At 42.6% G+C, this 27,853-nt stretch overlaps 1 protein-coding gene and 1 non-coding gene across 5 annotated transcripts in view; one reads left to right on the top strand and one right to left on the bottom strand.

The window, feature by feature from the left end:
• Sgcd (sarcoglycan delta) overlaps positions 1–27,853 on the bottom strand; it is a 544,863-nt gene that overhangs the window by 300,341 nt on the left and 216,669 nt on the right. The window lies entirely within an intron of this gene.
• Positions 10,236–10,342, top strand: LOC125401888 (U6 spliceosomal RNA). Its single transcript, XR_007232483.3, has one exon. It is a non-coding gene; the product is annotated as a U6 spliceosomal RNA (small nuclear RNA).

Genomic DNA, 27,853 nt, shown 5'->3' with positions numbered 1-27,853 from the left:
GAAGCACAGGAAACACAAAGTGTTATCTTGTGTGAAAATTGGAACAAAGTCCTCATTTGCAGAGAATATTGAGAACTGTGTTCTTCATCGATTCAGAACAGAGTGATGGTACAGTATAAAATACTATAAAAATAACAAGGGATATTATATTGTCAAACAACAAGGGCTATGGATTTAAAGTCAGGTCTCTAGTACCCTTCTGCAAAAAGATTAGTAAGACAGTAGAGAGAAGAGCTTGTCATAGGCTAAGGGATAGAGGGAGCATCAAGGCCATGAACATATGGGTGTTGATTCTGTCACGTAGCTGGATGAAGTGAAGAGGGTAAGTGTGGCTTAAGGAAGTAGCATCAGAGACAAAGACAATTCTGTTTCTTTGTAAAGGATAAAGGAGATCTGACTTTAAATCCTAATATTGTTTTAAAGTTATGGTTTCTTCTTCTATAGCCCCATTCACTGGAGGGAAACAATCCAAGAATGGAGCCTGGACACAGCAGAAACACCGTGGTCATTATCTCTGTTTCAGAGCTGTGAAAACAGAAGATCCCAGGGGCTTAGCTAGATGCAATTTTTGCCAGCAGTGAATCTGGTCCCCAGCTCTCCCTCAATAGGCTTGACTTCTTCCCTAGACATGCAGGGCTGTGGTGGGAAGATGGTAACCACTTCCTTGGGATCCTGACATAAACACTTTAAAGGAAGGAATGTTTTTCTAGCTCATGTTTTCAAAGGCTGTGGTCCATAGGAAGCTTGCAGCATGGCAGACTGTGAGGATGCATGGAATCACAGAACAGAGGGCAGACAGGAAGCAGGTAGAGGAAGCGGCCATAGGTGAAGTACAATCCACAGCCTCCCACACCACCAATGATCCATTTTCTGCTGCCAGAAAGCACACATTGAACTCCCAAATTAGCACTGCCACTGGAGACCAAGTACTGTGGGGGACTCAGACACATCCCATAATAGGAAAGGAGAGGTTCACTAAAGACAGGAGAAGCCAAGGAACAAGGCTGGTATAGTACGCGGTATGACCAGTAGATCAAGCCCAGGGTGGGATGTTGCACAGGAAACTGAGGAGAAAAATGGGAATCTTTGTGTAACTTGAGTTATGAGGCTTCTATGTCCTAATACAGGTCTAATGTAGAATGGACCCATCATTTTGTTCTTACTGGTGTCATTGTATCCCTTATAAAACATTGGATGGCATTCATGCAGGGATGTGGAAAGAGAAGAGTCAAGAGAATGGTGAATTTTTTAACTTTAGCAGGCTGTGATGTGACTTTGGAATTTCCAATTCTGTATTTGACAGTAACACTGGAATGGGCATGTTGGTGTTACTTGGTACTGCTCTCCGCTCTGATACCATCCTTGAGATAGATAGATATTTATGTCTCTAAAACTCAGTAATGAATGCCATGCTGTTACCTTCTGCCTCAAATGATACATCAGATACTCCTCCACATCTGTTGTGGATCATTGTGAGGTAGAATGTTTGCAAACATTAGGATCAAAAGTACAGTCTCTCACACTCTACAGGGGAACAATGTAAGCCCTGTCTACTATGTATTTAATACACAGGATAAACAGCAGTGTTCCATAAAGATCACAGTCCTGGGGACTCCGTGGGTAAAGCCCTTGCTGTGCAAGTGTTAGGGTCCCCAGTACCCATAGGAAAGGCTAGATGTGGTACACTCCTGTAGATTGAGTCTTGGGCTGCAGTAACAGGAGGGTCCCTGGGGCTGGGGAAAGCCGGTATGACTGAAATGGAGACGTTTAGGCTCAGTGAGAGACCATGCCTCTGTCTCAGGAAGTAATGTGGAGAAGTAACTGATAAATATATCAGTCTTTTGTCTCCACACATTTCCACAAGGGTAATTGCACCTGCACACTTGCATGTACTGCACACACATGCACATATGCCTTATGCAGGAACACACACACACACACACACACACACACACACACACACAACTTGAGAGATTCAGACTTGGTTCTCCAGCTCCCTCATTTCCTGCTCTCTGTGGGATCTTTCCTTCCATTTGCTTTCTCATTCAATGGAAGCAAAAGCTGAAGTTCAAGCACCGAGTGAGGCCACTTCTGAACTTAATGGAGAAAATTCATTTCTGAGTACAATTTCTCTTATGTCTGCATTTTCTTTGACTCCTGTTTCTGGTGTCAATCATCCCCCACTTATAAGGATTTACTTTTAATTATGTGTATGAACATTTTGCCAGCACGTATCTTCGTGCCTGCAGTGCTGTGGGGGCCAGAAGAGATCACCGATCCTCTGAAATGGGAGTTACAGATGGATGTGGGTGTTGGGAATCAAACCTGTGTCCTCCGGAATTGCACCCAGTGCCCTTGACCACTGAACCATCTCTCCAGCTCCCTGGTGTCAATCTTTTCTTAGTCTTAATCTATAACCTCAGATATGTTCTACTCTGTACAAGTCACAGGAGTTATATGTGAGGGGAAGGAGATGTCCCTACCTCAGTGAAGTTCAGACACATGGTAGGGACAGATGTGACTTGCTAGACACAGAATAGGATGGGTGCTTCTTTAAAGACAATGGGTACAATATTGTGGGGGAATTAATGAAGCAGGAAGGTATGGAGGTTGGAGAAAACAATTTTGATACTGTGGCTTTGGATTAAAACTACCCCAGGCCATGTGCTAGCTTGTTAGCTACAAAATCCTGGGCCAATGATGTAAACTCCTTAAGCCTTTGTTCTGTGCTTTTGAAATAGGGACATGGTCCACCTCATCCGACTGCTAGTGGTGTCACGTGAGATAATTTGGAGACTTCGGAGCTTCGCAAAAGCACTCAATGTTGCTAGCAGAGGCCTGGCAGGGCTGAGCTGAGGCAGCCCTTGATGGACTCCTGGAGACTAAATGCAAGCGCTGCCCCATGAATGCGACTGGGGAAGAGGTTGCAGCAAAGCTCACTCACAAACAGGCCTTGTCTGAACCCAAACTTCCAAGAACACCAGTGGAGGGCAGGGAAGCTGCAAGGTGGGGGAAACCGCCCATGGCCTGAAGAAGGAAGCAGCAGGGCAAGGCAAGGCAGAGATAAGCATAGACAAGGCGTCTTGGTTACGAGAGTCTGGTATGTCTCACTGAGATGGGGGATGAGTTCTCTGTGGTAATGAGAAGCCACTGAAGGGTGTCTGTGCTAACAGCCCAGGAGTTATAACTTGATGCCTCCAGGAAGGACAGGACTACTGACAATGCTCCTTATGTCGTCTCTAAAAACTTAGGCTCTTAAGTTATTTCCTGCCTTATGTAGAATGCCTAACAAGCTGGTCATGGACTGAATACTTTACAGTCACTCAAACTTCAACATCATGGACCAGTTGCTGCCGTCATTTCTTTCTCCCCAAAACAGGGCTGCCCAATGGCCTTATTTACTCATTTTTCTTCAGTAAATATAGGGCCAAATGCTCCAGGTGTTATCTGTACGCTGGAGTGTATAGAGAATACAATAGGTGTGTGGATTGATTACTGGGCAATGCATTTTTGGTCCTTGACTTGTGAAATCAGTCAGTCTTAAAGTATGTACGAGTACCCACTGTGTGCCATGTAGTTGGTTAGGCTAATGGGTAGGAACTGTGTCCTGTAGCAGGATAGGCAAGATCAAAGATGAGATATCAGTATACTGGCATTAAGTTTGTGATTTTGGCATTTGGGGTGCTGAGGCAGGAGGATCTCTGTACATAGGTTGCACTATTCCCAGGCTAGGATGGGATTCAGAGTGAGACACTCAGAACAAACAAAAGATAAGAGCTGTGGGAACAAGAGCTGTGGGAACAAAAAATTACTCAAGGAGCATCTTGGAAGTGGGATGAAAGTCTTTTTTTTCTCCAACAAGGGATTTAAAAGTTAGGTGGGATGTAGGGATAGGGGAGGGAGCTCACATAGATTTATCATCCATTTTTCCTACCAAAGTAAGAATAATTTTTTAAAAAGAAAACAACTTATTCTCTACTCTATAATTTCATAAAAGGAAGGCATTCTAAGATCTCAAATGAAAGGAAAGAAGAGTCAGGATAAAGTGTGTGCATGGACCATCTAATATGGTTTGATAGGTTATCCTGGGAGAGAGGCTCACAGCCAAGCTGACTTATCAATATTGCTTGACTTCTTGTAGGCTTGAAGTCCAAAAAGAGACCTGGAGTCCTTGACTAAAGGTCTCACATGGTTGTTATGACATTTCACCTGTGCTCTACCCCAGTTGGCACTCAGAGCTGTTTTGTACAACTGAGGACGAAATCAGTGTCCCACAGCTATAGGATGGAAATTCCCAAACTCTTGCTGACAGGAACCTAAGGTCGGAAGAGATGACTGGAATCTCTTCCACATGGGTACCTCCATCACACTGCTCTCTCCTTGCTTTCTCTACGAATGGCACTTGCATTGCTACCCCTTGTTGTGACCAAGTACCCAACAAAAACAACTTACAGGAGGAAAGGCCTCACTTGACTTACAGTGTAAGTAGGTGTGTGGTCCACCCTGACAGGGAAGGCATAGCAGAAGGTGCTTGAGACAGCTGGTCATATTATTATCCCCATGGTCCTTAGCCCTCTTTCTTCTTTGTGCCTATTCTGAGGCCCCAGGCTATGAAATGGTGCCAACTACGTTCAGGGTCCGTCTTCCCATCTCACTCCACTCTATTAACTTCTTCACAGAAATGCTCAGATTTTTGTTTTCTAGGTGATTGCAGACCGCGTGAAGTTGAAATCAAGATGAACTATCCATACCACATACTCAGATTTAAAATGGCTCCTGTGCAGAGATGATTACTGCCCTCCAAACTTCTCATTGGCCGCCAGTGCAGCTGGTTCTCTGCCTCCACTGCATCTGCCAAATCTTACAACAACCTTACTACAAGTTAACTCCTTGCCTGCTAAATATTATCGGAGGTGCCTGCAGGGGCGCCAGTGAATATTTTACAAGCCACCTTTAGATTTCTGTCTACCATCCAACATTTCTCTCCAAAAAGTAGCAACACAATTCTATCAAAATTAGTTTTTATTGCTTTTATCTCTTGAGATTATAATTAAATACACCATTTCCCCATGCTCTTTCCTCCGTCCAAACCCTCTCACAGACCTCTATTTGCTCTCATTCAAAGCCATGGCTTCCTTTTTCATTAAGTGTTGTTTTTATACACACACGAGAGAGAGGGGGGGGGGCTGAAGACATGACCATTCATAGTATGGTTACGGGGGTGGTTTGTATTGTAGATATGAGAGGAAGAATAGCAGGAAGCATCTGGCAGACTGGACCTGGCCATAAAGAAGCAGGAGCAGAGAGAGAGAGACAGACAGACAGAGGGAAAGAGAGAGAGAGAGAGAGAGAGAGAGAGAGAGAGAGAGAGAGAGAGAGATCATGGGAAAGCCGGGTGGTGGTGGACACAGAGAGAGACCATAGGCAAAAACAGGGTTATAAGGAGAGTGAGTAGCTCAGAGGAGGGAAGCCCATGAGCTGGGGGAACTTAGGGTAGGGAGGAGGTGAAGAGAACTCAGATGCTTAGCATGGACTTTGTAGTGTGTGACTTGTACTTACAATACTGAGGGAGCCGGGAGGCCAGCATGAGCTCAGGTATGCTAACAGGCACCACAGATAGCGATTTGTCCCTCTGCCTTTTGGAATTTGGGGGTATGACATTTCCTTTGGATTTGATAACACACATTCATGTATGCAAATACACAAATACAACCTACTTAGTCTGTAAAATGTTACCTACCACATTATTTTAGAAGCTATTTGTAGTGATTACTGAAGTTCAAAAAAAAAAATCACAGCTGTGGTCATGGCTGAATATATTTTGACTTGTGTCCCCAAAGGCTCATGTGTTTTCATTCCCACTGTCAAGTAATTAAGGGGGTAGGGATCTCATCCATAGTGTTTAGAGGCATGCTCTTAGGGTGACTAGGATCGAAGGAGTCATCCATGGTGAACTCTCCTTATTTGAATCTTGGCGGCTTTATAAGAAGAGGAACCGAGAACAGTAGAGTTACACATGTCCTTTCTCTCACCATGTGACATGTTTTGTCCTGTTCAGATTCTACCAGCAAGAAGATGAAAATATTTGTTACACAGAACTGAATTTAACATAGTTAAGAAAGACACAGGTTAACCTCCTCCTGCCTTCCTAGAGAGGCCAAAGATGAAAGACCAGCTGAGGTGGGATCTGAGATGGCAGCTGCTCACGTCTTGGGATGTGATCTGAATTTAAAGAGACAGAAAACAGGAGTGGAAGAACAAAAGGCTCTGCCTGTCCCTGGGGAGACCAGCAGTTGAGGGGAGTCCCTGGGAAGACCAGCAGTAGAGGGGAGTCCCTGCAGTGATTCATCAATAAGGAACTGACTTAGGAGAAAGACATGGCTTTTGAAAATGTCAAGATCTTTGGTGTGGGAGGCAAGGGGAAACCCCTCCCCTCTGGCACCATACCAAACCTTCTAGACATTCCATGTGCCTCAATAATGCTTCCTGTGGGACCACACTTCCTTCGACAAACACTGACTCTCTGAACTCTGCACCAGAGACAGTGTGAACAGACAGCATATGTACAGAGACAAGGCCACTACAGGCACTTTGGGAGGGGTGGCAGAAGGGAATGGAAGCAATCTTTAGATTATCTGACTTCAATTCTCGCGATTCCAGGGGAAGTAACAGTGTCGGAGAACATTTTGGCCTTCCTCCCTTGTTGATTTTTATCTTCTCTCTGACAACTGGAAAAAAATCATTTGTGGAGACTAGACATTTAAAAGTAAAAAGCTGCAGGGGAATGTTAAGACCACGAGCCATTTTAAAGAATCATTAACGAATACATCTGTGGCAGTTTGAATGTAATTGGCACCGTAAGCTCATATGGAGTGGTATTATTTAGAAGCATGGCCTCAATGGATTAGGTGTGGCCTTGTTGGAGAAAGGATGCCATTGTGGAGGCGGGCTTTGGGATTGCATATGTGATCAAGCCATGCCCATTATTACAGACCACTTCCTGTTGCCTCCAGGAAGAACTTGTAGCTCCTTCTCTACCTTGACTCTTTCACCAGCTTCATGTGGCTTGCATGCCACATCCTAACACAATGAGAGTGGACTAAATCTCTCAAACTGTAAGCCACCCAATCAAATATTTCTCTTTGTAAGAGGTACTGTGGTCATGGTTTATCTTCACAGCAATAGCATCCGTAAGACAGCATCCAAGAGGAACAACGCTCCTGCAGTGGGGGCTGTGTTTCTCAGTCTGGCACAAAGACTCAGGAACAAAGCTGTTCAAGTCTTCCGCTGCTGAATGAATATTGCACAAGAAGACCTTGCTTGTCCTGATGTATTACTTATCTCACAGTGAGTCAGGGAGTAGGGGGAACTGTGAACATAAAATGACCTGCCTGGGGCTGCCTCCCAGTAGGAAGGAAAGCTCAGATTAAAACTCTCCAGTGCCTTAGCCCTAGGCCTTTGCTCAAATTCAGCAGAGCCCAAGTTCCCTAAAAACGCAAGCCTTTTCTTTGGAGTGTGGCAACAGGATTATGGAATATTCAATAAAGGGTGATTCAGAGGCACACATTATAGGTCACCCTGACCTGGTGTGCATGGCCTCTTAACAGTGCTAGACTCTGGATGCTGAATTGAAACTCTGGATGCTCTGATGCCCTTTGTGGATGGCAGATGGGAGGATGAAGATGGAGAAAGATGGGATGGGGTAGGCTGTGGGTTTGCAGCCTGGAGCTACAGTGTGACACCAAGGAAAAGTGCCAATAGGCACATATAAAATCCTTACTGGAAAGCCATACCTGCTAGCTTTCCCAAAATAAAAGGCTGGAAAATAGCAGTTGTCATGGAGAAATATGGGTTTTCAATTGCTTGTAGATTTACCATGTGATCCAGCAATTCCACTTTAGGGTTACACCAAGCAACCTGAAACACCTGATGTATCCGCTAGTCACTGAAGTCTTATGCATGCGATGGGGTCTCTCATCAGAGAAAGGATTTGAATCCCCACGGATGCAGCAAGAGTTGTGAATAAAAATACCCGAGAAGAGGCTGTGTCTGGCTGGGAACAGTCTGCAGAGACTGATGGAGTGACTGAAATTTCAACACTGTGGAGAGCTTGGAGTTCTGTAGGTTCAGAGGCTAATTACTTTTATCTTGGGTGAGTTTTCGCCTTCTAGAACAGCCATTTCTTGCCACACTCTGTATCTGGACTAACACCTTGTGATAAATAAAACCATCTAAGAAGCTATTAACAGAACACTAGCTTTCCCTGATCCCAGGACTAAGAATGTCATCAGATAACATCTTAGGCCTATGGTCTAGCTCACCCAGGCTCATTGTCCCTGCCTCTCTTTTGTACCAACCAATGGATTTTAAACTTGCCTCAATTTTATAGTTCTTTAAAACTATTAAAAAAAAATCCAGTGGAAGTGATTTGATATTGGATCATGGAATTTGGGATAACCTAAATTTGTGCCCCTGGGTCAGGGTCACTCAACATAGCTCTAAACTCTCTCTTGTTCCCTTTAAGATGAGTGCTGTAGTTATGATGTCAGCGGGGTACACTCTGAAGATGTTATTTAATTTAAATAAGTCAGACACAAGAGAGAGAGAGAGAGAGAGAGAGAGAGAGGGAGAGAGAGAGAGAGAGGCGGCATTTTTCTGTGTTTATAGAATGTATCCAAAGTCATCAAACTCACGCAGACAGAAGGAGTGACGAGTTTCTAGGGACCGCAGATGGAAGCTCTAAGTGCTAATAAAAGTGACGCAATACTTTAGATGGAGATATGTACACACTTAGTACCATTAAACTACTGAATTCTTGAAAATACCTACAAAGAAAATTTTAACTTATATGTTACTTTCTCAATTATTTTTATATGGAGCCTTGAAGCCAGGGCTCCATGTTTGCTAGTGGTCATCTCTCTAGTGTATGGCATATTCTGATACAGAAAGTTCTCAATACATCTGTAAGCGACAGTATTGACTATGGTTCAGCCTTGTGGAGTCCGCTACTGACTTTCTTTGTCACGAAGACCTGTGCTTTCACGTGTTATTCCGTGTCTCTTGGCTGTGCTCATGGACTGTCCTCTGGGCGAGCCTGCCCTGTGTGGCAAAGCTACAGAGGCTCTACATGGCTCCCAATCCTGGCGACCAGTAAAGGAACAAGAGAGGCACCATGCACTCAAAGATTATTGACTGAATACACCACGTGTCTGGATTAACCACTTACATCAACAGTATTCATGGCAACTTCCTTCTTTTACATTATCCATGGTGCTTTAAGACACACAGACCTCTAATTCTGCCTGGTTATATGCATCAACTTGGGAACTTATTAAGAATACATGCTCTCAGAGTTGTTTTGATTTGTATTTCTCTGATGGACTAAGGATGTTGAGCATTTCCTTAAGTGTCTTTCAGTCATTTTAGATTCCTCTGTTGAGAGTTCTCTGTTTAGGTCTCCATTTTTTATTGGATTATTTGTTCTTTTGATGACTAATTTCTTGAGTTCTTTGTATATTTTGAAGAATAGACCCCTGTCTGATGTGCGGTTAGTGAAGATATTTTCCCATTCTGTAGGCTGTCATTTTGTCTTGTTGACCATGTTCTTTGGTTTTTAAAAGCTTTTCAGTTTTAGAAGGTCCCATTTATTAATTGTTTCTCTCAGTGTTTGTGCTACTGGGGTTCTATTTAGTAAGTGGTCTCCTGTGCCAGTGTGTTCAAGTGTACATCCCACTTTCTCTTCTATGTGGTTCAGTATGGCTGGCTTTATGTTGAGGTGATTGATCCATCAAGAACACTGATGACAACTTACGCTGGAGAGACCGTGGGGTAAAGGGAACACTCCTGCATTGCTGGTAGGAATACAAGCTGATACAGTCCCTTTGGATGTCTCAGAAAATTAGGAAACAACCTTCCTCAATACCATGTTTGGGTATATATCCAAAGGATGCTCAATTGCACCACAAGTACATGTGCTCAACTATGTTCATAACAGCATTGTTTGTCATAGACAGAATCTGGAAACAACCTAAATGCCCCTCAACCAAAGAATGGAAAAGGAAAATGTGGTATATTCACATAATGGAGTACTACACAGCAGAAAAAAATAACATCTTGAATTTTACAGGCAAATGGATGGAGCTAGAAAACATCATTTTGAGTGAGGTAACCCAGACCCAGAAAGACAATTATCACGTTTACTCACCCATAAGTAGTTTTTAAACATAAAGCAAAGAGTGCTCGCTTCGGCAGCACATATACTAAAATTGGAACGATACAGAGAAGATTAGCATGGCCCCTGCGCAAGGATGACACACAAATTCGTGAAGCGTTCCATATTTAAAAAAACAAAAAAAAAACATAAAGCAAAGAAAACCAGACCAAAAATCAAAATCCCAGAGAACCTAGACAACAATGAGGACCCAAAGAGAGACATACATGTCTAATATACATGGGTAGTAGAAAAAGACAAGATTTCCTGAGGAAATTGGGAGCATAGGGACCTTGGGAGAAGGTTGAAGGGGAGGGGGGGCAGAGGGGAATGCAGAGAAAAATGTAGAGCTCAATAAAAATCAATAATAAAAAAAGAATGCATACTCTTTGGCATCACTTCTTTATAACTGATTCACTAGGTCTGTGTGATGTTCTGGGACTCTGAATCTTGGTTTATTTGCTTAAGCTACTATGTAAATCAGATTAGAAACTTCAATTACCTCATATGCATGTCTTACTTCGAATTAGCTCATAAGACATATGAGCTCAAGAAATATTTGCTATATATTTGGTTCCTCACCTATAGTGTCTAGGAGATTAATAACTGCTGAGCTAAGTCATCAGTTTTCCCATAAGCATAAGACCTCATCCAGGGCTGGGTGACCATATGGCAATTCATGCTAAGTCAACATCTCAAGCATAGAGACACAAATGTAGCTCTTCATACTTATGCAATATTAGCAGAAGTTGATTATTCCTTTAGGTCCACATCTGTTCTTCCAAATACTTGGAAGATAGAAGAGTTATGAATAACACATTTTAAATCACAGGAAAGTCCAAGAGGCAGAAAAAAAACCCTGCTGTTAGGGCCAAGCAATGTGTATTTAAACAGATACAGCTGTGGATACAGATCATGGGAAGTGCTTTAAGCAGGAGTAATGTTACTGATTTGTGCCATAAACACTTCCTTCCCAGGCAATATAGGTTAGTATTAAATCAAGTGTAGTACAAGAAGAGTGGTTGATTTTTTTTGATACTTACAATTCTGCACTTATTATTTTGGAATGAGTCTAAAATTTTCTCAAAATCCTCACATTACTTCTGCTCCCAAAGGTCCAGATGTCCCTTTTTAGATGGGTACTTACTAATTTACAATTCACTGACACTTGAGTATAAATTAGGTCAGCATCCTCCACTTGATAGGACTCTAGGTTTGAGAAGGTCTTCTTTAATGGGAGGTATTTGTGAAGTGACAAGAAATGCATTTCCTTTTTCTGAGAGAAAAATATACCTCCACAGTAGTTCCAGAAGGATGGTAGCTAGATTAGTAACACTGGAATTACTAGAGAATTTGTTAAAAGTGAGAATTTTCAGGCAGCCTTCTTCTTTATTAATTCTGAGGGGAGGAATCTAGAGAGTCATTATTGTTGAGACAGGATCTCACTCTGTAGTCCAGGCTGGCCTGGACCTTACTATGCAGCCCAGTCTGAGCACCTGTTGAGTGCAGGTATTACAGGTATGAGCTGCTGTACCCAGTTGGTAATATATGTTTTTATAACACCCAAAGTCAGCCTGACAGGTACCACAGTTTGGGAACTATGTTCATGATGAAAAGAGATCAGTGAGGGTCTTCAAAAATACGCATATTAAATCAACCCTTACTCAAACACATTAGGCCCCTTTACCTCTGTTCATACAGCATCTATTAAATTCCATACATTCTGTAGTTCATGTGTTTCACATTAGAAAGCACTACACCAAATTATAAAAATAGCAAAATAGAATGATTGGATGACTGTCAACATGTTGACAGGAATCAATATGCATTGCATTATAATACATACCATACCCCTGGAATATGTTGGTTAATATTTGACAGACATAATCTCTTCCTCCCCAGAACATACTGTCTAAGGAAGAAGATAGATGAGCAAAAAATGTGCGGAGAACATGATGTGTGAGGTTCATGCAGTGTAGAAGGAAGTAAAGGCACATTAAGAAAGCTGATGGATAACTCAACATCATTTGGGCCTAGCAAGTCCTTCTCATCTTTCTCTTGACTTCAGTGTCTTGGTCAACAGGACAGAGTATGTGCTTCCAGCAGTTATTGGATGATTTCACCAAGGCACACTTTCAAAAAGGATAGTGTATAAAGGCCCTGAGAAGGTCATACCAAGGCTAGTCAGCCTAGCTCAGTACATACTTCTGCAAGTCTACTTTCCCTTGGGTCCTCTCCTGCTCTGAACCTCCAAAGTCAGGTACTGCCTCAGTGACTGGGCTGTTGAAATCCAGTTGGCAGCTGGAGAAGTGGTAACAGAGAATTTGTCTCTTTGGATGAGAACCCATATTTGTATCTAGAGAAATATTACCATCTGTCCTACTGCATTGAAATTATTCAAATGAGGAAATCAGCTTGTCGTCTTTATGGATGTAGGACCATAGTAGTGTTGAATATATGATTAGCATTGGAGTAGATATTAGTATCAACTTCACAGGATACAGAAACGTCAATGAGACTAACATCTAGACTAATCCATCTTCTAGATTGGGTTCATTGATGTAGAAAGATGAACTCTAACTGTGAGTTACAGTATTCTATGGGCTGGGTCCTATGCGGACTATAGAGGACTAAACAAGCTGAGCACCAGCTTACATCCCTCTCTGCTTCCTAACTATTGAGGCAGCATGACCAGTTGCCTAATATTCCTGCAATGAAGGTTGTACCTTCAAACTGTGAGCCAAAAGAAATTCTGCTTTCCTTCAATTGCTTTTTATGAGTTTTTTTGTTATAGAAGTCAATGAGAAAAAGTAACAGTCTAGTAGCCAACAAATATATTTGCTTTAGAGAGCAGCAAAATCTCCCATTGATCTTGCCCAACTTTTGTGTAAGTAGGTAGAGACTAACTGGAAAGTTAACATAGAATTTAGTTATATAAATCTCCAATACAATAGAATAGAGCTATCCAGGAGGACTTTGAGAAATAAAGGGAATGTTCCATGTCTATGCTGTTCAATACAGTAGCCTCTAACTCCTGAAAGCTTGAAATGTGGCCAAGAAGGTTAAGAAGCTGTAATGGTTTTTAAGAACTGAAATTTAAAAATCTATGAGTGTCCAGTGGCTAACATGTTGGTATTACATTTAGTAATGGGGACTCTGCTAAAATCCTTAATAAACAACCTCTCTCTGAGTTTGCTTTGGAAAGTTCTCCTTACAGCCAGTTGGGAGAGAAAGGGGCAGGGACAATATGGGATCACAATTTTATGGACCACACAAGCAAGTAGCCCATAAGATGTCCCCTTTTATTGCAAGGATAAGACCAAGCCACTGTTGCCATTTGAATGCAAAAGTATTGCGACATGGTTTCAGAATATGGCTTGAGTTACCTGCCAGCTGCAAGTCCACATCATAGAACAATCAGCTGGCATTGCATGACTAAAATAAAAAGTCCATTTTCTAGACTTTCTGTTGCTTCCAACCCTCTTTCAATACTAGTCATGGCTGCAGAGTTGTATGAAAACTAATATACCATTTTAGTCACTGTCCATCAGACAGTCAGGAGTCTATGCTGTTATATTCTTGGAATATAAGAATTCCTTTGCAGTCTTTAACAGATCATTTGGGATTGTTGTTGTGTGCTATTTTGATCTCACTCTGACAATAAAGTTTGCTTTGAATCAGCGGGTGGGGTTAGCTACTATCTTACCAAAGTTCATCAGAGGTTTTGGAGGACTTAGGGCCAATAGAGAGATAGGAAGCAGTAGGGCAGGGCTTAGAGAGGGTATTGGTCCTTTCTGGATGGAGGAATGGAGGAATGAAAGAGACAGGAGGCCATTGGTAGCCTCTCTGCTGCTTCTCTGATCATTCAGGTTTTTATACTGATAGCAGACTCCCGAGTTTTTATTGGTAAAGAATAATTAGCTAAATGCATCAGGAGGGTGGTGGACTTATGCTGCCCCCACACTCTTCATTCTAGGTTCTTTATTTCTCATATTGAACTGCACTGTCCTAGCCAGTCCAATAATCCATCACTATCCATGCCTGAAGAGAAACGCTCGCAACCTCTTCTCTTCCTACAGTTAGGTCTTCCAGGTGACAGATCTGCAGGTTAGATAGGGGATTCTGTGAGGGTTAATCTTCTTCAGGTCAGTAATTAACTAACACACACATTTCTTGGTAGGTCTATGAGAGAATTTCCAAGCTTAACTGAGGGTGAAAAGTCCTTTCTCCAGGGAAACAACCTTCCTGCAGGGTCCAGATATTAATGGGTGTGAGGCAGAAACACCGCCATGTCCTTGCTTGCTGTTACTTCTTACTGATGAATGTGTTTATCTCTGCTGCTGCTGCCGTCAGACTTCAGATTCTTTGGGTTCCAATGTTGACTGAAGGGCAGAGGCTCACACTCCAAGAATCTTCCAGATCTTTGCTGTCAGATTGGCCTGCTGAAGCATCCAGTTGGATGGACTGAGCAGCTACTGGGGTCTCGGGCTTTCTAAAACCCTGGTGGTTCTGATGTCCTACCCAGCCCATATCAACTGAGCCATTCTCTCACTGTCTATTAGCTTTATGCCTCTAGATAATCCACTCGGCTCAGACCCCCAGTGTCCCAGCAGAAGGAATCACCAGTAAGAGGCCTTCAGGCAGTGTCTTGAGAGACAGGCATCTGGCCAATAGCTCTCAAATCCCAGGAATACTTAACCAAGGGATTAAAGTAGTTTGGACTCTGGTCCAAATGAAAAAGGTCAGTGTGTTACTAAATCTCGCCTCTGGCAGCCTCAGGACAGATTCAAAGCCATTTCTCAGTAGACAGGAGAAATGGAGAACAACAGATCTTCTGCCCAGACATTCATCAAACTTGCCCTTGCCCTTGGTTAGGGGTTGTCAAGGAAACTCACTTCTTCCCCATGCTTATGTGGAACTCACCGCTTAGAATGTCACTTTCCTTGCGATGACTTATGTACTGCTGTAGGGAGGGTTCTGCATCGCCAAGGAGCTTGTTAAGCATCCAAGTCTTGCCTCTCTGTAGCCTTGGAGGTGCCCCAAGGGTCAGGCATGTGTTCTGTCATTCTATGTACAAGCATCTCCACAACAAAGTACACAGAATCTACCCTTTCCCCACACATCCAGCACGTAGCAACTCAGTTTGGTCATCAAGCCCTACAAAACTAATTTTGAAAGAACCCAAGTTTTGGGAACTTAGATAAATCACCCCATCTCTCTGAGCTTTGGGTTTGTCTATTATGCCAATGTTTGGTAGATTACAGTCTATAAGCCACATTCATTCTGTGTAGCCAGTACACTAGGAATTGCTTGTTATATTTTTTAAATGTGTATGTAAACAAAAGGAGAAGGATACATGATATGAGACTACGTATAGGTCTCAAAGACTAATCTGGTACTTCACAGAAAATATTTGTTGGTCCGTGTAATAAAATGAAAACAATAAACTAGACACAACGAAATGTCTCACCCAAGCATCTTCCTTTTCCACACTTTATTGGAATCATCTTTCTAATGAAGACCTTACAGGGCTTCCTGGCACTGATTTTTTATAACTGATTCCAGCTCATGCAGGTTGGTGCTGGTATGGGAACTGATCAACATCCTTTCTTTCTCCTTGGCTACCTCCTAAGCCCCTGAGGCTGTGGGTTTGTAGTTTGAAAGCCTTCACCATAGCACCAAGAATTGGGAATACTCGTCATTTGCTTGGGAGTGACCGCAGGGCTTAACACTGGCTAGATATTGTAAATAGCTCTAGCGCCAAGCTATAATCACAATCCTTGACTCTGATTTGCTTTTGGGAGGCAGTAAAACACAGTGGTTAGAAGTTTGGCTTGGGAGTCAGCATCTTTAGTCAGACTAAGTCCTGGCTCTTCCTATAGATATTTTAAGGTATTTAATGTAATATGTAGCCTTCATTGTCAACTTGGTTAGATTTAGAATCATCGTGGAACACATCCTTGATGCATCTGCATGAGTATTTCTACAAATACTCATAGAAAGGCCTATCCAAGGAATGAATGTGGGTTGCTGGTCCATGGGCTGGGGTTCCAGACCGAGTAAAAAGGAGACAGCAAGGGGAACACTAGCATTCATATCTTCCTGCTTCCTGATTGTGGATACAGTGTGATGGGCAGCCTTACACTCCAGCTGCCAAGTCTTCTCCACCATGCTCAGCTGTACTCTCGCACTGTTAGCCAAAATAAACCTTCCTTTATAACTAGTGTGTTGTCTGAGGTTTTCTGTCCTGCCCAGTTCCCACAGTCGTTAAGTCCCAAAGAATCACACAGAACTCTACATTAGTTATAAACTGATTTACCCATTAGCTCAGGCTTCATATTAACTCTTATAACTTATATTAGCCCATTATTCTTGTCTATGTTAGCTGCATGGCTCAGTACCATTTTTAGCGAGGCAGTCACATCTTGCTTGCTGTGTGGCTGGGTCAGGACTGTGTCCTCTTCCCAGAATTCTCTTGTTTTTTCTTGACCCACCTCTACTTCCTTTCTGGTTGTCTTACGTATACGTTCTGCCTGGCTACTGGCCAATCAGCATTTATTTAAAATATAATTGACAGGATACAGACCATTGTCCCACACTACTAGTGCACTGTCCTGGATAGTTATATGTCAACTTGACAGAAGCCAGAGTTAGCTGAAAGAAAGGAACCTCAATTGAGAAAAATGCCTCCATAAGATCCAGCTGTAAGGCATTGTCTCAATTAGTAATCAATGGGAGAGAACCTAGGCCATTACGGATGGTGCCAACCCTGGGCTGGTGGTCCTTGGTTTTATAAGAAAGCAGCCTGAGCAAGCTGGACTGAACAAGTTAGTAAGCAATGTTCCTCCATAACCTCAACACCAGCCCCTTCCTTCAGGTTTCTGCCCTGCTTGTGTTCTTGTCCTGACTTCCTTAAATAATGAACGCCAATATGGAGCCATGAGTCAAATGAACTTTTTCATCTTCAGCTTTAGTTTTGGTAGTGGCCTTTTGTTGTCATGATCGTAAGCTTAACTAAGATATTCACCTCATCTCTCCAAATAGTCCAATTTAAATAGTTCAATTAGGGATGACCTCCCCCCACAGCCTTGAGCAGAATGACCAGCGTATTAATGTGTCCATTTGTAGGGACTACCTCTGTTATTGAAAGACTGTGTTCTCCACACCCTCGCTAATGCACACGGTTCTTGAAACTGCTTCCACAATACCACAATTCAGAGGTCAGTAAGGCACACATTGTAAACAACCTCACCATGCAACACGCCAGGGAACACTCTATACATATTAAATAATCAATATTGTTGGCAAAAAAGCTCAGCATCTCTTGGCTGAGAGGCTCAACAAAACCTTGAAATAGTCTCTAAGCCCAAAGCCCTACTCTCTGGGCTGCAACACCCCCCTGACATGCACCCCACATACATGAATAAAATATTTCACTGCTAATGAGGGGAAACCCAACAGTTTTCTCATCACTTCGCTGACAAGTTTATGTGCTCTACAACTGCAGTTGAGATATTTTTGCTGTTTTCATGATTTCCTTGGCTTCCTTCCCGAGAAATTAATCATTTCTCTTGCACTTGGGAGAAGCCAAGAAATTGTAGACATAAATGAATGACATGATAGTGTATTCTCTCCACCCACTCAGGCGCCCTCTCTGTGCCTACAAAATTAAATCCTTCCGGCAAGGGGGTGGGGACGATTGTTGCACTGGGGAAAGTTTAGAAGCGTAAGTCTTCCAAAGTTCCTGCTTTGTGGAATGGGTCCACAGGGTCCATGGGTTTCACTTCATTATTCTGAGTTGTCCAAAGCTTAATAAAATAAGACACACTCCCAAAGTTCTGTGGCTACGCCTGAATTCAATTTGCAGCTGAGGAACTGACTAAGGAAAGTTGTGCCAGAGAAGGGAAGCTCTGTGGTCAAGTTTGGAATCAGAGAAGCTGACTCAGAAGCTATGTCAGAGACCATATTAGATTTCACTTTTGCTAGGGAGGAAGGTATATCTTGGCACACAATAGTCTGTCAATAGACAAGCTTTGACAAGGGCCCTACGCACATCTGAACTCAGGTTCTGCTGCTCACAGACCGGGGCTCTCTGATGAGCCACTTCCTCCATGAAGACACCCATGCTGCTTCTCCCTAGGACCACTAAGAAGAGAAGTCTGGATCTAGATGCAAACAGTTTGGGTCTATAAATGGACAGTGGACAAACAGCTGTAAAAGTAGGTGCTGGGAACAAAATGGCTTGGGCACATAATTTAGTAATAAGATGCTTGTTGGGCAAGCATGAGAGGAATTTGATTACCCTTCCTTCCTGCATACACTTTCAAAGATCTGGGTATGATAGTGATGTTCCTTTCTCTTGAAGGTGGATCCCTGAGACTCACTGGCCAAGCAGCCCAGTTTCAGTGAGCTCTAGCTGCTAGCATGGATATCTCTTTAAAAAAACAAGGTCAGCAGCTCCTGCAGAGGAACAGGGCCCAAGACTGACCTCTGGCTCACACAGACACAAACATGCATGCACATGCATACTCATCTCCCAGCCCCACACAAAGCCATAGACACACACCCACACCCAAAACTGGCACCTTCACTGGACCCACACATTCTAACAACCTTTCCAGAAAATCAACCTCCATCTTATTAAACCACCAGGAATCCAGAGTTGCAGGATGCCTGTTGCTTTCTCTTCTTGCAATCCCAAATGTTTAACCTGTCTCCAATACCCAGAACTTTCTCGATCAATAAGTTGCAGCTTGTCTAAGTCTTTGTCTCTGCATCTAATTTAGGATGAGTCAGAAGAAATGCAAACATGTACCCTCAACTAGCCATACAAGATATGCTGGCCCATCTAAAGCTATCCCATACTGGGACATTTTTAAATCCTGGCTCTCTTTTGTTCATTACATTTTCTTCTCTCCCTGTCTTTTGAGTCTCTGCCAAAACCTAAGTGAAGGGTGATTGGGTGACTCACTTTCTTATTATGGAAAACTCAGAATAAATAGTCTTTGCTGTCTATGCATGCTTGGTCCCCACTTATTTTCACTATGTCCACACACACATGCCTGGCATGTGCCCAGAATAATTACTGACATGCTGTCACTCAGTGAATTACATGCAGAAAGTCTAAAAATCCACTGGCAAAACCAATAGCATGGAGACTAATTAGTACAAAATCTCTATCATTTTTGGTGTGTGTGTGTGTGTGTGTGTGTGTGTGTGTGTGTGTGTGCGAGAGAGGGAGAGAGAGAGACAGAGACAGAGAGACACAGAGAGAGATACAGAGAGAGAGAAAGAGAGAGAAAGAGGGAGATAGAGAAAGGAAGTATGTCTCTGTATGTGCACATGTACATGCTAGAAAACATGCCTATCTTAGTATTTGTCAGAAGACAGGTTGAAGTCAGCATGCCTTCTTTTATTTTTTGTTTTATCTATCTATCTATCTATCTATCTATCTATCTATCTATCTATCTATCTATCTTCTGTCTATCAATTGATCTATCGATCTATCTCTATCTATCGATCGATATATCGATCTATCTCTTTCTATCAATCTATCATCTATCTATCTATCTATCAATCTATCTATCTATTTTGAGACTGATTTCTTTGTGTAGGCTTGGCTGTCCTAGATCTAGCTCTGTAGACCAAGCTGGTCTTGAACTCACAGAGCTCCTCCTGCCTTAGCCTTCTGAGTGCTGGGATTAAAGACATACAACACAATGACACAGAACATGCCTTCTTAATTGGTCTCTATTTTTGTGAGACAGTATTTGTCACTGAACCCAGACTTCACTATTTCAACTAGGATGGCTGGCAAGACCCTGGCAAGACAAGATATTCTCTTGTCTCTGCTGCCTTGCAGTGGGGTTACATACACTCTCAGCCATGGGTACTTAGAATCCAGACTCAGCCCTCACGCTGGTGTGACAAGCACACCACCAACTGGGCTATTTCCGCAGCACCCTATGTCAGGATTTTAAAGATGGTGTATTTGTATTGGTGCTTAATCCATCTACAAGAGCTTTCTCCATCAACCTTATAAAGAGATGAGAGCAAAGTTGACTTAGCCACTAAATGCAGCAGTCACAGTTGTGAACTATAAGCTTAAACATCATTTGTGGAAAGGGGAAGCCAGGTCTCTGAGGCATTAACGTCATAATGTGGTCATACGAGGGAATGCACAATCTTTCTACAGGAGTATACAATGATGGCGTCAGGTTTCCATTTTAGGTTTCCTCCTATAATCTCACTTATCTACTGGATTTTTGTTTCCCTGTTTTTTGGGGGGTGGTGTTAATCTTCTTAATTTATCTCTTTTGGAAATGTGGTAGCTAATGCCTTCAAAAGCACACACTGTTTAACTTAGGCAATAACTGAAGACGCCATTGCAAGCCCATAACTGCTCATCACAATTTGGCCCTCATTGACAATTCGCAACGGTCTCTGTCCTCCCCTACAAAGCTTCAGATCCTGGTCATGACTTAATCATAGTTTGCAAGAACCCCCTCTGCCTGCCGAGGACCAGTACACTCCACTAGTTTCAACTTCCCATGTCACCGCCTCAATGAATTCCTCCCATGGGTCTAATACAAACCTTCTTTACTGTACTCTAAAAGCACCATTGGATCAGAATAATTGCTGCTCAATCCACATCTGTCTTCCGAGCCCAGAGTATGACATTTATGAGAGCAGGAACCATATCTCACTGGTGTCTTTTCTGAGCAGCCAAACCTGACATTTTCTAAGTAAAAGGGCCTAAAATGCAAAAGCGCATAAAATGCAAAGCTGGTTCAGGATTCAGGATCACCTGGATCATGTCAGTTCATCCTGCAACATCTTGGTAGGCGCTAGCCTGATCAGTGAGCAGATGGACACCCTAGGCGTCAAACATTGAAGTAAGACAGGACTTTGTTGGTAACGATTTGGCAGTGGACTCCCAGGGGAAGGGGAGTCCTGATCTGCAGCGTCTCTCTATAGTCTCTCCATAGGTAATGTGCAAATAGGCAAATACTCTCTCCATAGTTTGTCACTTGGAGAATACGGAAACAAAGCTGGGAAGGGATGCACAGAAGCAAACCGTCGTGTGTCTCAGAGATACAATACACTAAATAAGTTCAAATACCACTGCCATAACTTACGGTGCAAATAATTAGGGATGAGGTTTGAGTATGACTTTTGAATGGTTTGGAGAATGGTTTAAAATAATTTAATTTTAATAAGGTATGTGTTTACCGGCAAGGTTGGAAGCAAAATTACTAAGACTGTGGCAATTGGTTCTCATGATTGCGAAAAACTCCTGAGAGGAATCCACCTGAAGAGACTGACCGGCTGATTAGAATGTCATTATGGTGGGGGATTGGAATGTTGCAGGGCCAGAGGCTAATTATCTTGGGCTAAGGTCTGGCTCTCTAGAAAGGTCATTCCTTGCCTACCTCTTATCAGAACTAATGTCATGAGACAGTAGCTAAAAACCTTTATAATCTATTGACTTTGCAAGCAACTTGCTTCCATCAATCCAACAGCTAAGGATGCCATCTGATTGCTAGCATTGTGTCACTGTGGAATAGCTACCTTACCCTGACAACCTCACTGTACCTGTTTCTCTAGACAGAAATTTTAGACTGTGCATTTTAGACTTGCCTTGATTTATGACATTTTTGGTTCAGGAAAACTATAAAAGCGACATAAAACTGCTTGCACATTGGAGCATAGAATTTGGGATAACTTAAATCTGTGTTCCTGGGTCCAGAATAAATTGTCCCCTTATTCCCTTTAAGATGAGAGCTGTGCTTTTAGCATCAACATGACCCAGTTTGCTCTGACTCCACTGCCTGTTTTGAATATAGCCTGTGAGAATGGGATGGGTGCATCAATTACACAGCAGAAGTACTGTTGAGATTTTTCTCTGCGTCATACTTTCCCACTTCCGAGTTCCCCTTGACCCACGTATCCTGTGCCTGCCTGACCTAGCAGACTCTGAGCAGAGGTTGAAGACTCCATAATGTGTCTGGTGCTTTCATCATGTGTCAATGCTGCTGAGCAGATGGCTGGGGGAAAGGCCGCGGTAACTTCCACTCCATCACCTTTATACCTGCGTGATAACGGTCGTGCAAGACAGAGAGCAAGTGTCTTGGAGTGACAACCAGAAGCCATAAAGGGTAAATCCTTAATCAGTATGGCATAGCACTGCTTGCATCTGAGGAATTCTTGAGAATACATTCAATATATGGGGTGCTAAAAGAACCAGAATTACAAACCAGGGCCAATTACAGCACCTTTGCAAACAGTTTATACAATGCTCCCGACACACACAAGGAATTAAAAGGAGGCCCAGCCAATAACTTATGAAGAAAGCTATGGCCACATTTCACGAGACACTGCCTTCTTGCTTCTACTAGTTACAGGGAGACGTTTTGCTGTGGGAATTCTGTCACAGCTCTGCTGACCAATTGTGAGGGACTTCTTGGCCCAAGGGGCTGAATTAGAGAAGAAGATATGTGACCAGAATATCCTAATAAAAGGCCGGGGAGGGAAGAAGGTTGCTGTCTTGGATGTCGTAGGAGCTGGCAGAGCTGTTGTTTGGAACGTCCCCATTGCCCTTTGGGAATGAGGCTATGTGGTGGAGAGGTGCTCTCCCAGTCTGAATAGTTCAGCACCTGGCGACACAACTGGGTTCCTCATTCTGTCTGTAATCATTGTGCTGAGATTTATTTATTTATATTTATTGGGTTTTTAAAATTGATTTTATTGAGCTATACATTTTTCTCTGCTCCCCTCCGTCTCTCTCCCCTCCCCTTCAACCCTCTCCCATGGTCCTCATGCTCCCAATTTACTCAGGAGATCTTGTCTTTTACTTCTTCCCATGTAGATTAGATCTATATATGTCTCTTTTAGGGTCCTCGTTGTTGTCTAGGTTCTCAGGGATTATAATTTGTAGGCTAGTTTTCTTTGCTTTATGTTTAAAAACTACTTAGGGGTGAGCACATATGATAACTGTCTTTATGGGTCTGGGTTATGTCACTCAATATGATGTTTCCTAGCTCCATCCATTTGCCTGCAAATTTCAAGATGTCATTATTTTTATCTGCTGTGTAGTACTCCAGTGTGTAAATGTACCGCATTTTCCTTATCAATTCTTTGGTCGAGCGGCATTTAGGTTGTTTCCAGGTTCTGGCTATGATAAACAATGCTGCTATAACCATAGCTGAGCACATGTCCTTGTGGTACAATTGAGCATTGTTTGGATATATACCCAAAAAGTTGTATTATTGGGTCTTGAGGAAGGTTATTTCCTAATTTTCTGGGAAATTGCCATACCCATATCCAAAAAGGCTGCACCAGCTTGCTCTCCCACCAGCAATGCAGGAGTGTTGCTGAGATTTTGATATTAATAAAAGGTAACATTATCCCCAGACTTCCCTCTTTAACATTTCAACAGGGAAGATGACCTCATGCTTTCTTTTCTCCTGCTCATTTTCAACAAATTACATTAATAAGTGGGTGGATGAGTGGAAGGAACGATGGACAGATGTATGTATGTATGTATATATGTATGTATAGATTTATATTTGGGGACACTTTATTTTAATCAAAAACATACCCTGTAATATATAAATCATGAAGAAACTGAGACACAAAAGAAATAGATAAATAACTCAGTCTCACAGAAAGCCAATGACAGTAACCTGGCCTCAGAGCTTCTGCGATGTTACAAAAACTTCAGCTGATAAAGAACAGTGCTAAAATTCACTGGCCTTCCTCTGAGTCTGAGCCTCTTGAAGTTAGCCCCAGTCATTCAGAGCCGAAGTTTTCAACTCACAAGGTCTCCCAGGATAGGCACCCACTATCTGGATAAGGAACCAAATAATCCAATCTCAAAGACCTATGAATGTTTCCTTTTTTCCAGACAGACAGGGAGTGCAAGTTTCTGCCAGCTGCCCACGTTGCCCAAGCCTTTCAGAGGACAATGTGTTCCTTTTCCCCCAGAGTGGGGAGCTAACAAGAAACTCTGAAGTATGAGACTTAACAGGTTCATCTTTGAACGGGCTGAGGGAGGGGGGTTTTAGAAGTATAGGACTTAAAAGTATAGGACTATATATGTGTCTGTCTCTGGGAGGCTTGTTGGAGGGACATTCCAAGTAGTTAAACATATTTTCTCAGTAAGGATTTGTGTTTCCGTCTCTCCCATGTCGATTGCAAAGTCAAGCCAACTTTTCAGGAATGCAGGCTGATAACATAATAGACAGAGTGGGAGATACCAATTTACAGGGCTTGCAGTGGGAACTTCCAGTTTCTGTATTCTGAATCTCAAAACAGTATCTTTATTAGACTTTCTACCTCCACAAACATTTAAGGTGCCTAAGGAACACCTGGGCCACTACCATTCCTTTATAGATGCTGAAGGTTACAGTTTAATGGGATTGCAGAGATGACACAGTGGTCAACGGAATGCACTCTTTTTGCAGAGGCCAGGAATTCAGACTCTAGGATCCATGTTGCATGCCTCCTGACTACCTGGATCTCCAGCTCCAAGCGGTCCAACACCCTTTTCTGATTTTTGCGAATACCCACAACACCCCCCACCCAAAACAAAGACACACACACATGCATACAGGTAAAATTAGCTCTTGAACAATAAAAGTTGCAGGTTAATAAAATTACATAATATTACAAAAGCTGTAAAGGGTGCAGAAAATTTAGAAACCCAACTTATTATGTTAGGAGGAAAAGAGACTTTTTGAGAAGTAGCTGAAGAACATGTCCAGTGAACTGATCCAAGTTCCTGGCTGTATTTTGTCATAGTCCAGACATGAATTCTGGCACAGTGGAGTCTTCAGACTGCCAAACCCACAGTCAATTTGTAGGAGAAACAACAACCAGTCACTAATTGATTTCTGATTCCTTCCTGCTTTGAATTAAAGGGTACCTTCAGGCCCTTGCAGATAAAACGATGATCAGTGTTTGGGCCCATCTGATGGCAGTTTGATTACTGTCCACGTTAGACCTCCGGGTTCACCAAAAGCTACCATTTTCTTGGCACCTGTTCAATTAATCTGCCTTCCACATTTAAACCACTGATTGCCATTCTGCTAAGGAAAACCAGAGTCTACGCTAGAAATGTGTTTAAGTAAACTATCCTTTGGAAATTTCTTATATAACAGATGTGGTTCTCAGGCTTGTGTCTTCAATTTCTCACCATGCCCTTTTTAATCACATACTTATTTAGGTAACTTAGAATCCCAAGCTGGTGATGGTGTGAACCCACTCTAGAATCTAAATATGACTTCTTTAGAATCTCTACACATGGAGCTCAGCCTGCACAGCTCTGACAGATTAACAGTTCATTAATAAGAACCTTGAGAAGCAGCCTAGACCCTATATTCATCCTTGGTGAGTATTAGAATCACCCCATATTCCTCCCTAAGATAAAAGATTAGGATGGAAAGAAAAGAGATGACGTTCAGGGAAAACTTTGCTTTTAGGGCTATCAAAACCAATGAGATTAGGTTCGGACCATAACATGACTGTGAACAGTGGGCCATTCCTGTCCAACATCTCACTTGTGATTCCTGCCACAGACAGTAAGCATTTCCTCTATAACACACATCTCCTGAAGATGGATACTTTTTCCTCAGGATTGTTTTTTTGTGTGTGTGTGTGTGGGGGGATGTACTATTTTCTTACTGAAAATGCCTTTTTGATAAAACATCTCAAAAAGTTATTTAGAGACTATATTCTATGCTAGACAATAACTCCGTTTTTTATGAAGCAACACTGTACCACTACATCTAATTCTTCATCTTCCCTGACAGAGTTAGCAAAGAATATTTATCTTCAGCTGGGCCCCCTTAGTCCTTTTACTCAGCTTATAGGTAGAATACATCATGCCCGGAGGCCCTCTGGTATTATATAACCTCCCATGCATAACTTGAATTAGCAAGGAAATGACATATTTATATAGCAATTAAAAATATGCTTAGCGTTCCCTGAGGGGCCACCCCTCCCAGCTATTTAAGCTCAAAGCATATTAATCATCTGGCAGGGTGTAGTACTATAGAGACAACAGTCGTTTCTGTAGCTGGTGTTTAACATGGCACATGGAGAAGGAATCTGATGTTCCACAACCTTGAAGCGTCACCACACATTGGTTCTACTTACACTTAAACACAGCATGCTCTTTTACACGCCATCACTTGGAGCTGTCACATTGCCAGACACACAGACTCACCCACTTTCATGTCCTCCACTTCACTATGAAACCAATCGGAACGGAGCACAAAGAAGAGGGAAGGGGAGAGCGGGTCATTCCCAGAGCCCTTCTTGCTACAACAAAGTCTGTTAGCTGTTCCTCTCAGTGCTCTAAGATCACAGGTTCCATTAGGCATTCTGGAGCGCTCCGTCCTGACTGCTCAATGCATGGCACTGTTTGAAAAGCGCACTTCCCCTGGCATGTTCGCCCCTAGACAAGTGAGAAAAGGAAAACCAGTGGATGGGGGTCCCTTACCTTGGCTGCCTGTTCTGAAGTGCTTGCAGAAAGGACTATACATCTCTGTGCTGTTCTAGGATGTTGCTGATGTGGCTTTGGTGGATCCAAAGGAATGACAAAGAGGACAGCTCAGTGTCACCCCCTGCAGGCGGAGCACTCTCAGGCAATGGAAGGGAAGGAGTATGCTGCTTGATGGAAGCTGATGTCAGCAAAATGCTGACATTAGTAGGATGTAGGATACTCAGAAGGTACTTTCTCCTCCTTCATGTAAGTGTATAGCAATATTACGAGGATTAGGAACATAATTCCCTTGCTGTAGAGTTGAAGAATGCAATCACACGAATCATAGTTCACTTGTTAGAGCTCATGCATTTTTAAAAAGTCTCAAAAACTCAGGCATTTACACTTAAATCCAGGACATCCACTCCCCAGGGTGATAGCACAGTCTGTCATTTATTTTGTAGCTTTACTCTGAGATATATAGCATTTGTTTTAAACTTAAATATTAACCTACTTGATCCCACATTCTCTTTTATGGGTGGTAAAATAGAGAATGAGAGATGCTAGATTTGCCATGAATCTCACAGCCAGAAGGCAACCCCAGACAGGCGGTCCTAGAGCACACCCGTCCGCAAAACTCACCCAGTTTCATCCCCAAATTTCTGATCCCACCATCTGATGTCCAGGAAGCTGTCAGGGCTTCAGATTCTTTAGTGGATATGCAAACCACGTAAAGTTAAGTGACCTTAGCATCACTAAAATGTGGTAGAAGTCATTTTGATCATTCTTAGGAAAGTCGCACAGTTAGAACACTTTCCTTATTAATTCAGAAGATCCTCCAGACTAGAGGACTCAGAGTTCACAATCTGACTTTATCCAAGCTCATTGCAAAAACACTCTCCCTCTCCCCAACATCTCCATTTTCCTCATTCAGTAATTGATAGAATAATGGAGAACACCTGTCTGGGTAGTGAGGCATGCTGTTTAAGATCATATATGAAAACGTCACTTAGCACAGAGGCTGGTTATCATCCAGGGCTCCATAAATGAGAATGTGTATAAGTTTTAGAATAGAACAGATCATCAGAATCTACCACTCTACATGAGAAGCCCCATTCCTTTTTGAAAGCATTTCCAAGTGTAGACTATGTCTACCC

This window comes from Myodes glareolus, chromosome 9 (genome assembly GCF_982192425.1).
Source record: "Myodes glareolus chromosome 9, mMyoGla1.1, whole genome shotgun sequence".
NCBI lineage: Eukaryota > Metazoa > Chordata > Mammalia > Rodentia > Cricetidae > Myodes > Myodes glareolus.
The sequence above is the reverse complement of the archived record's forward strand: the minus strand, read 5'-3'. Positions and strand labels throughout refer to the sequence as shown.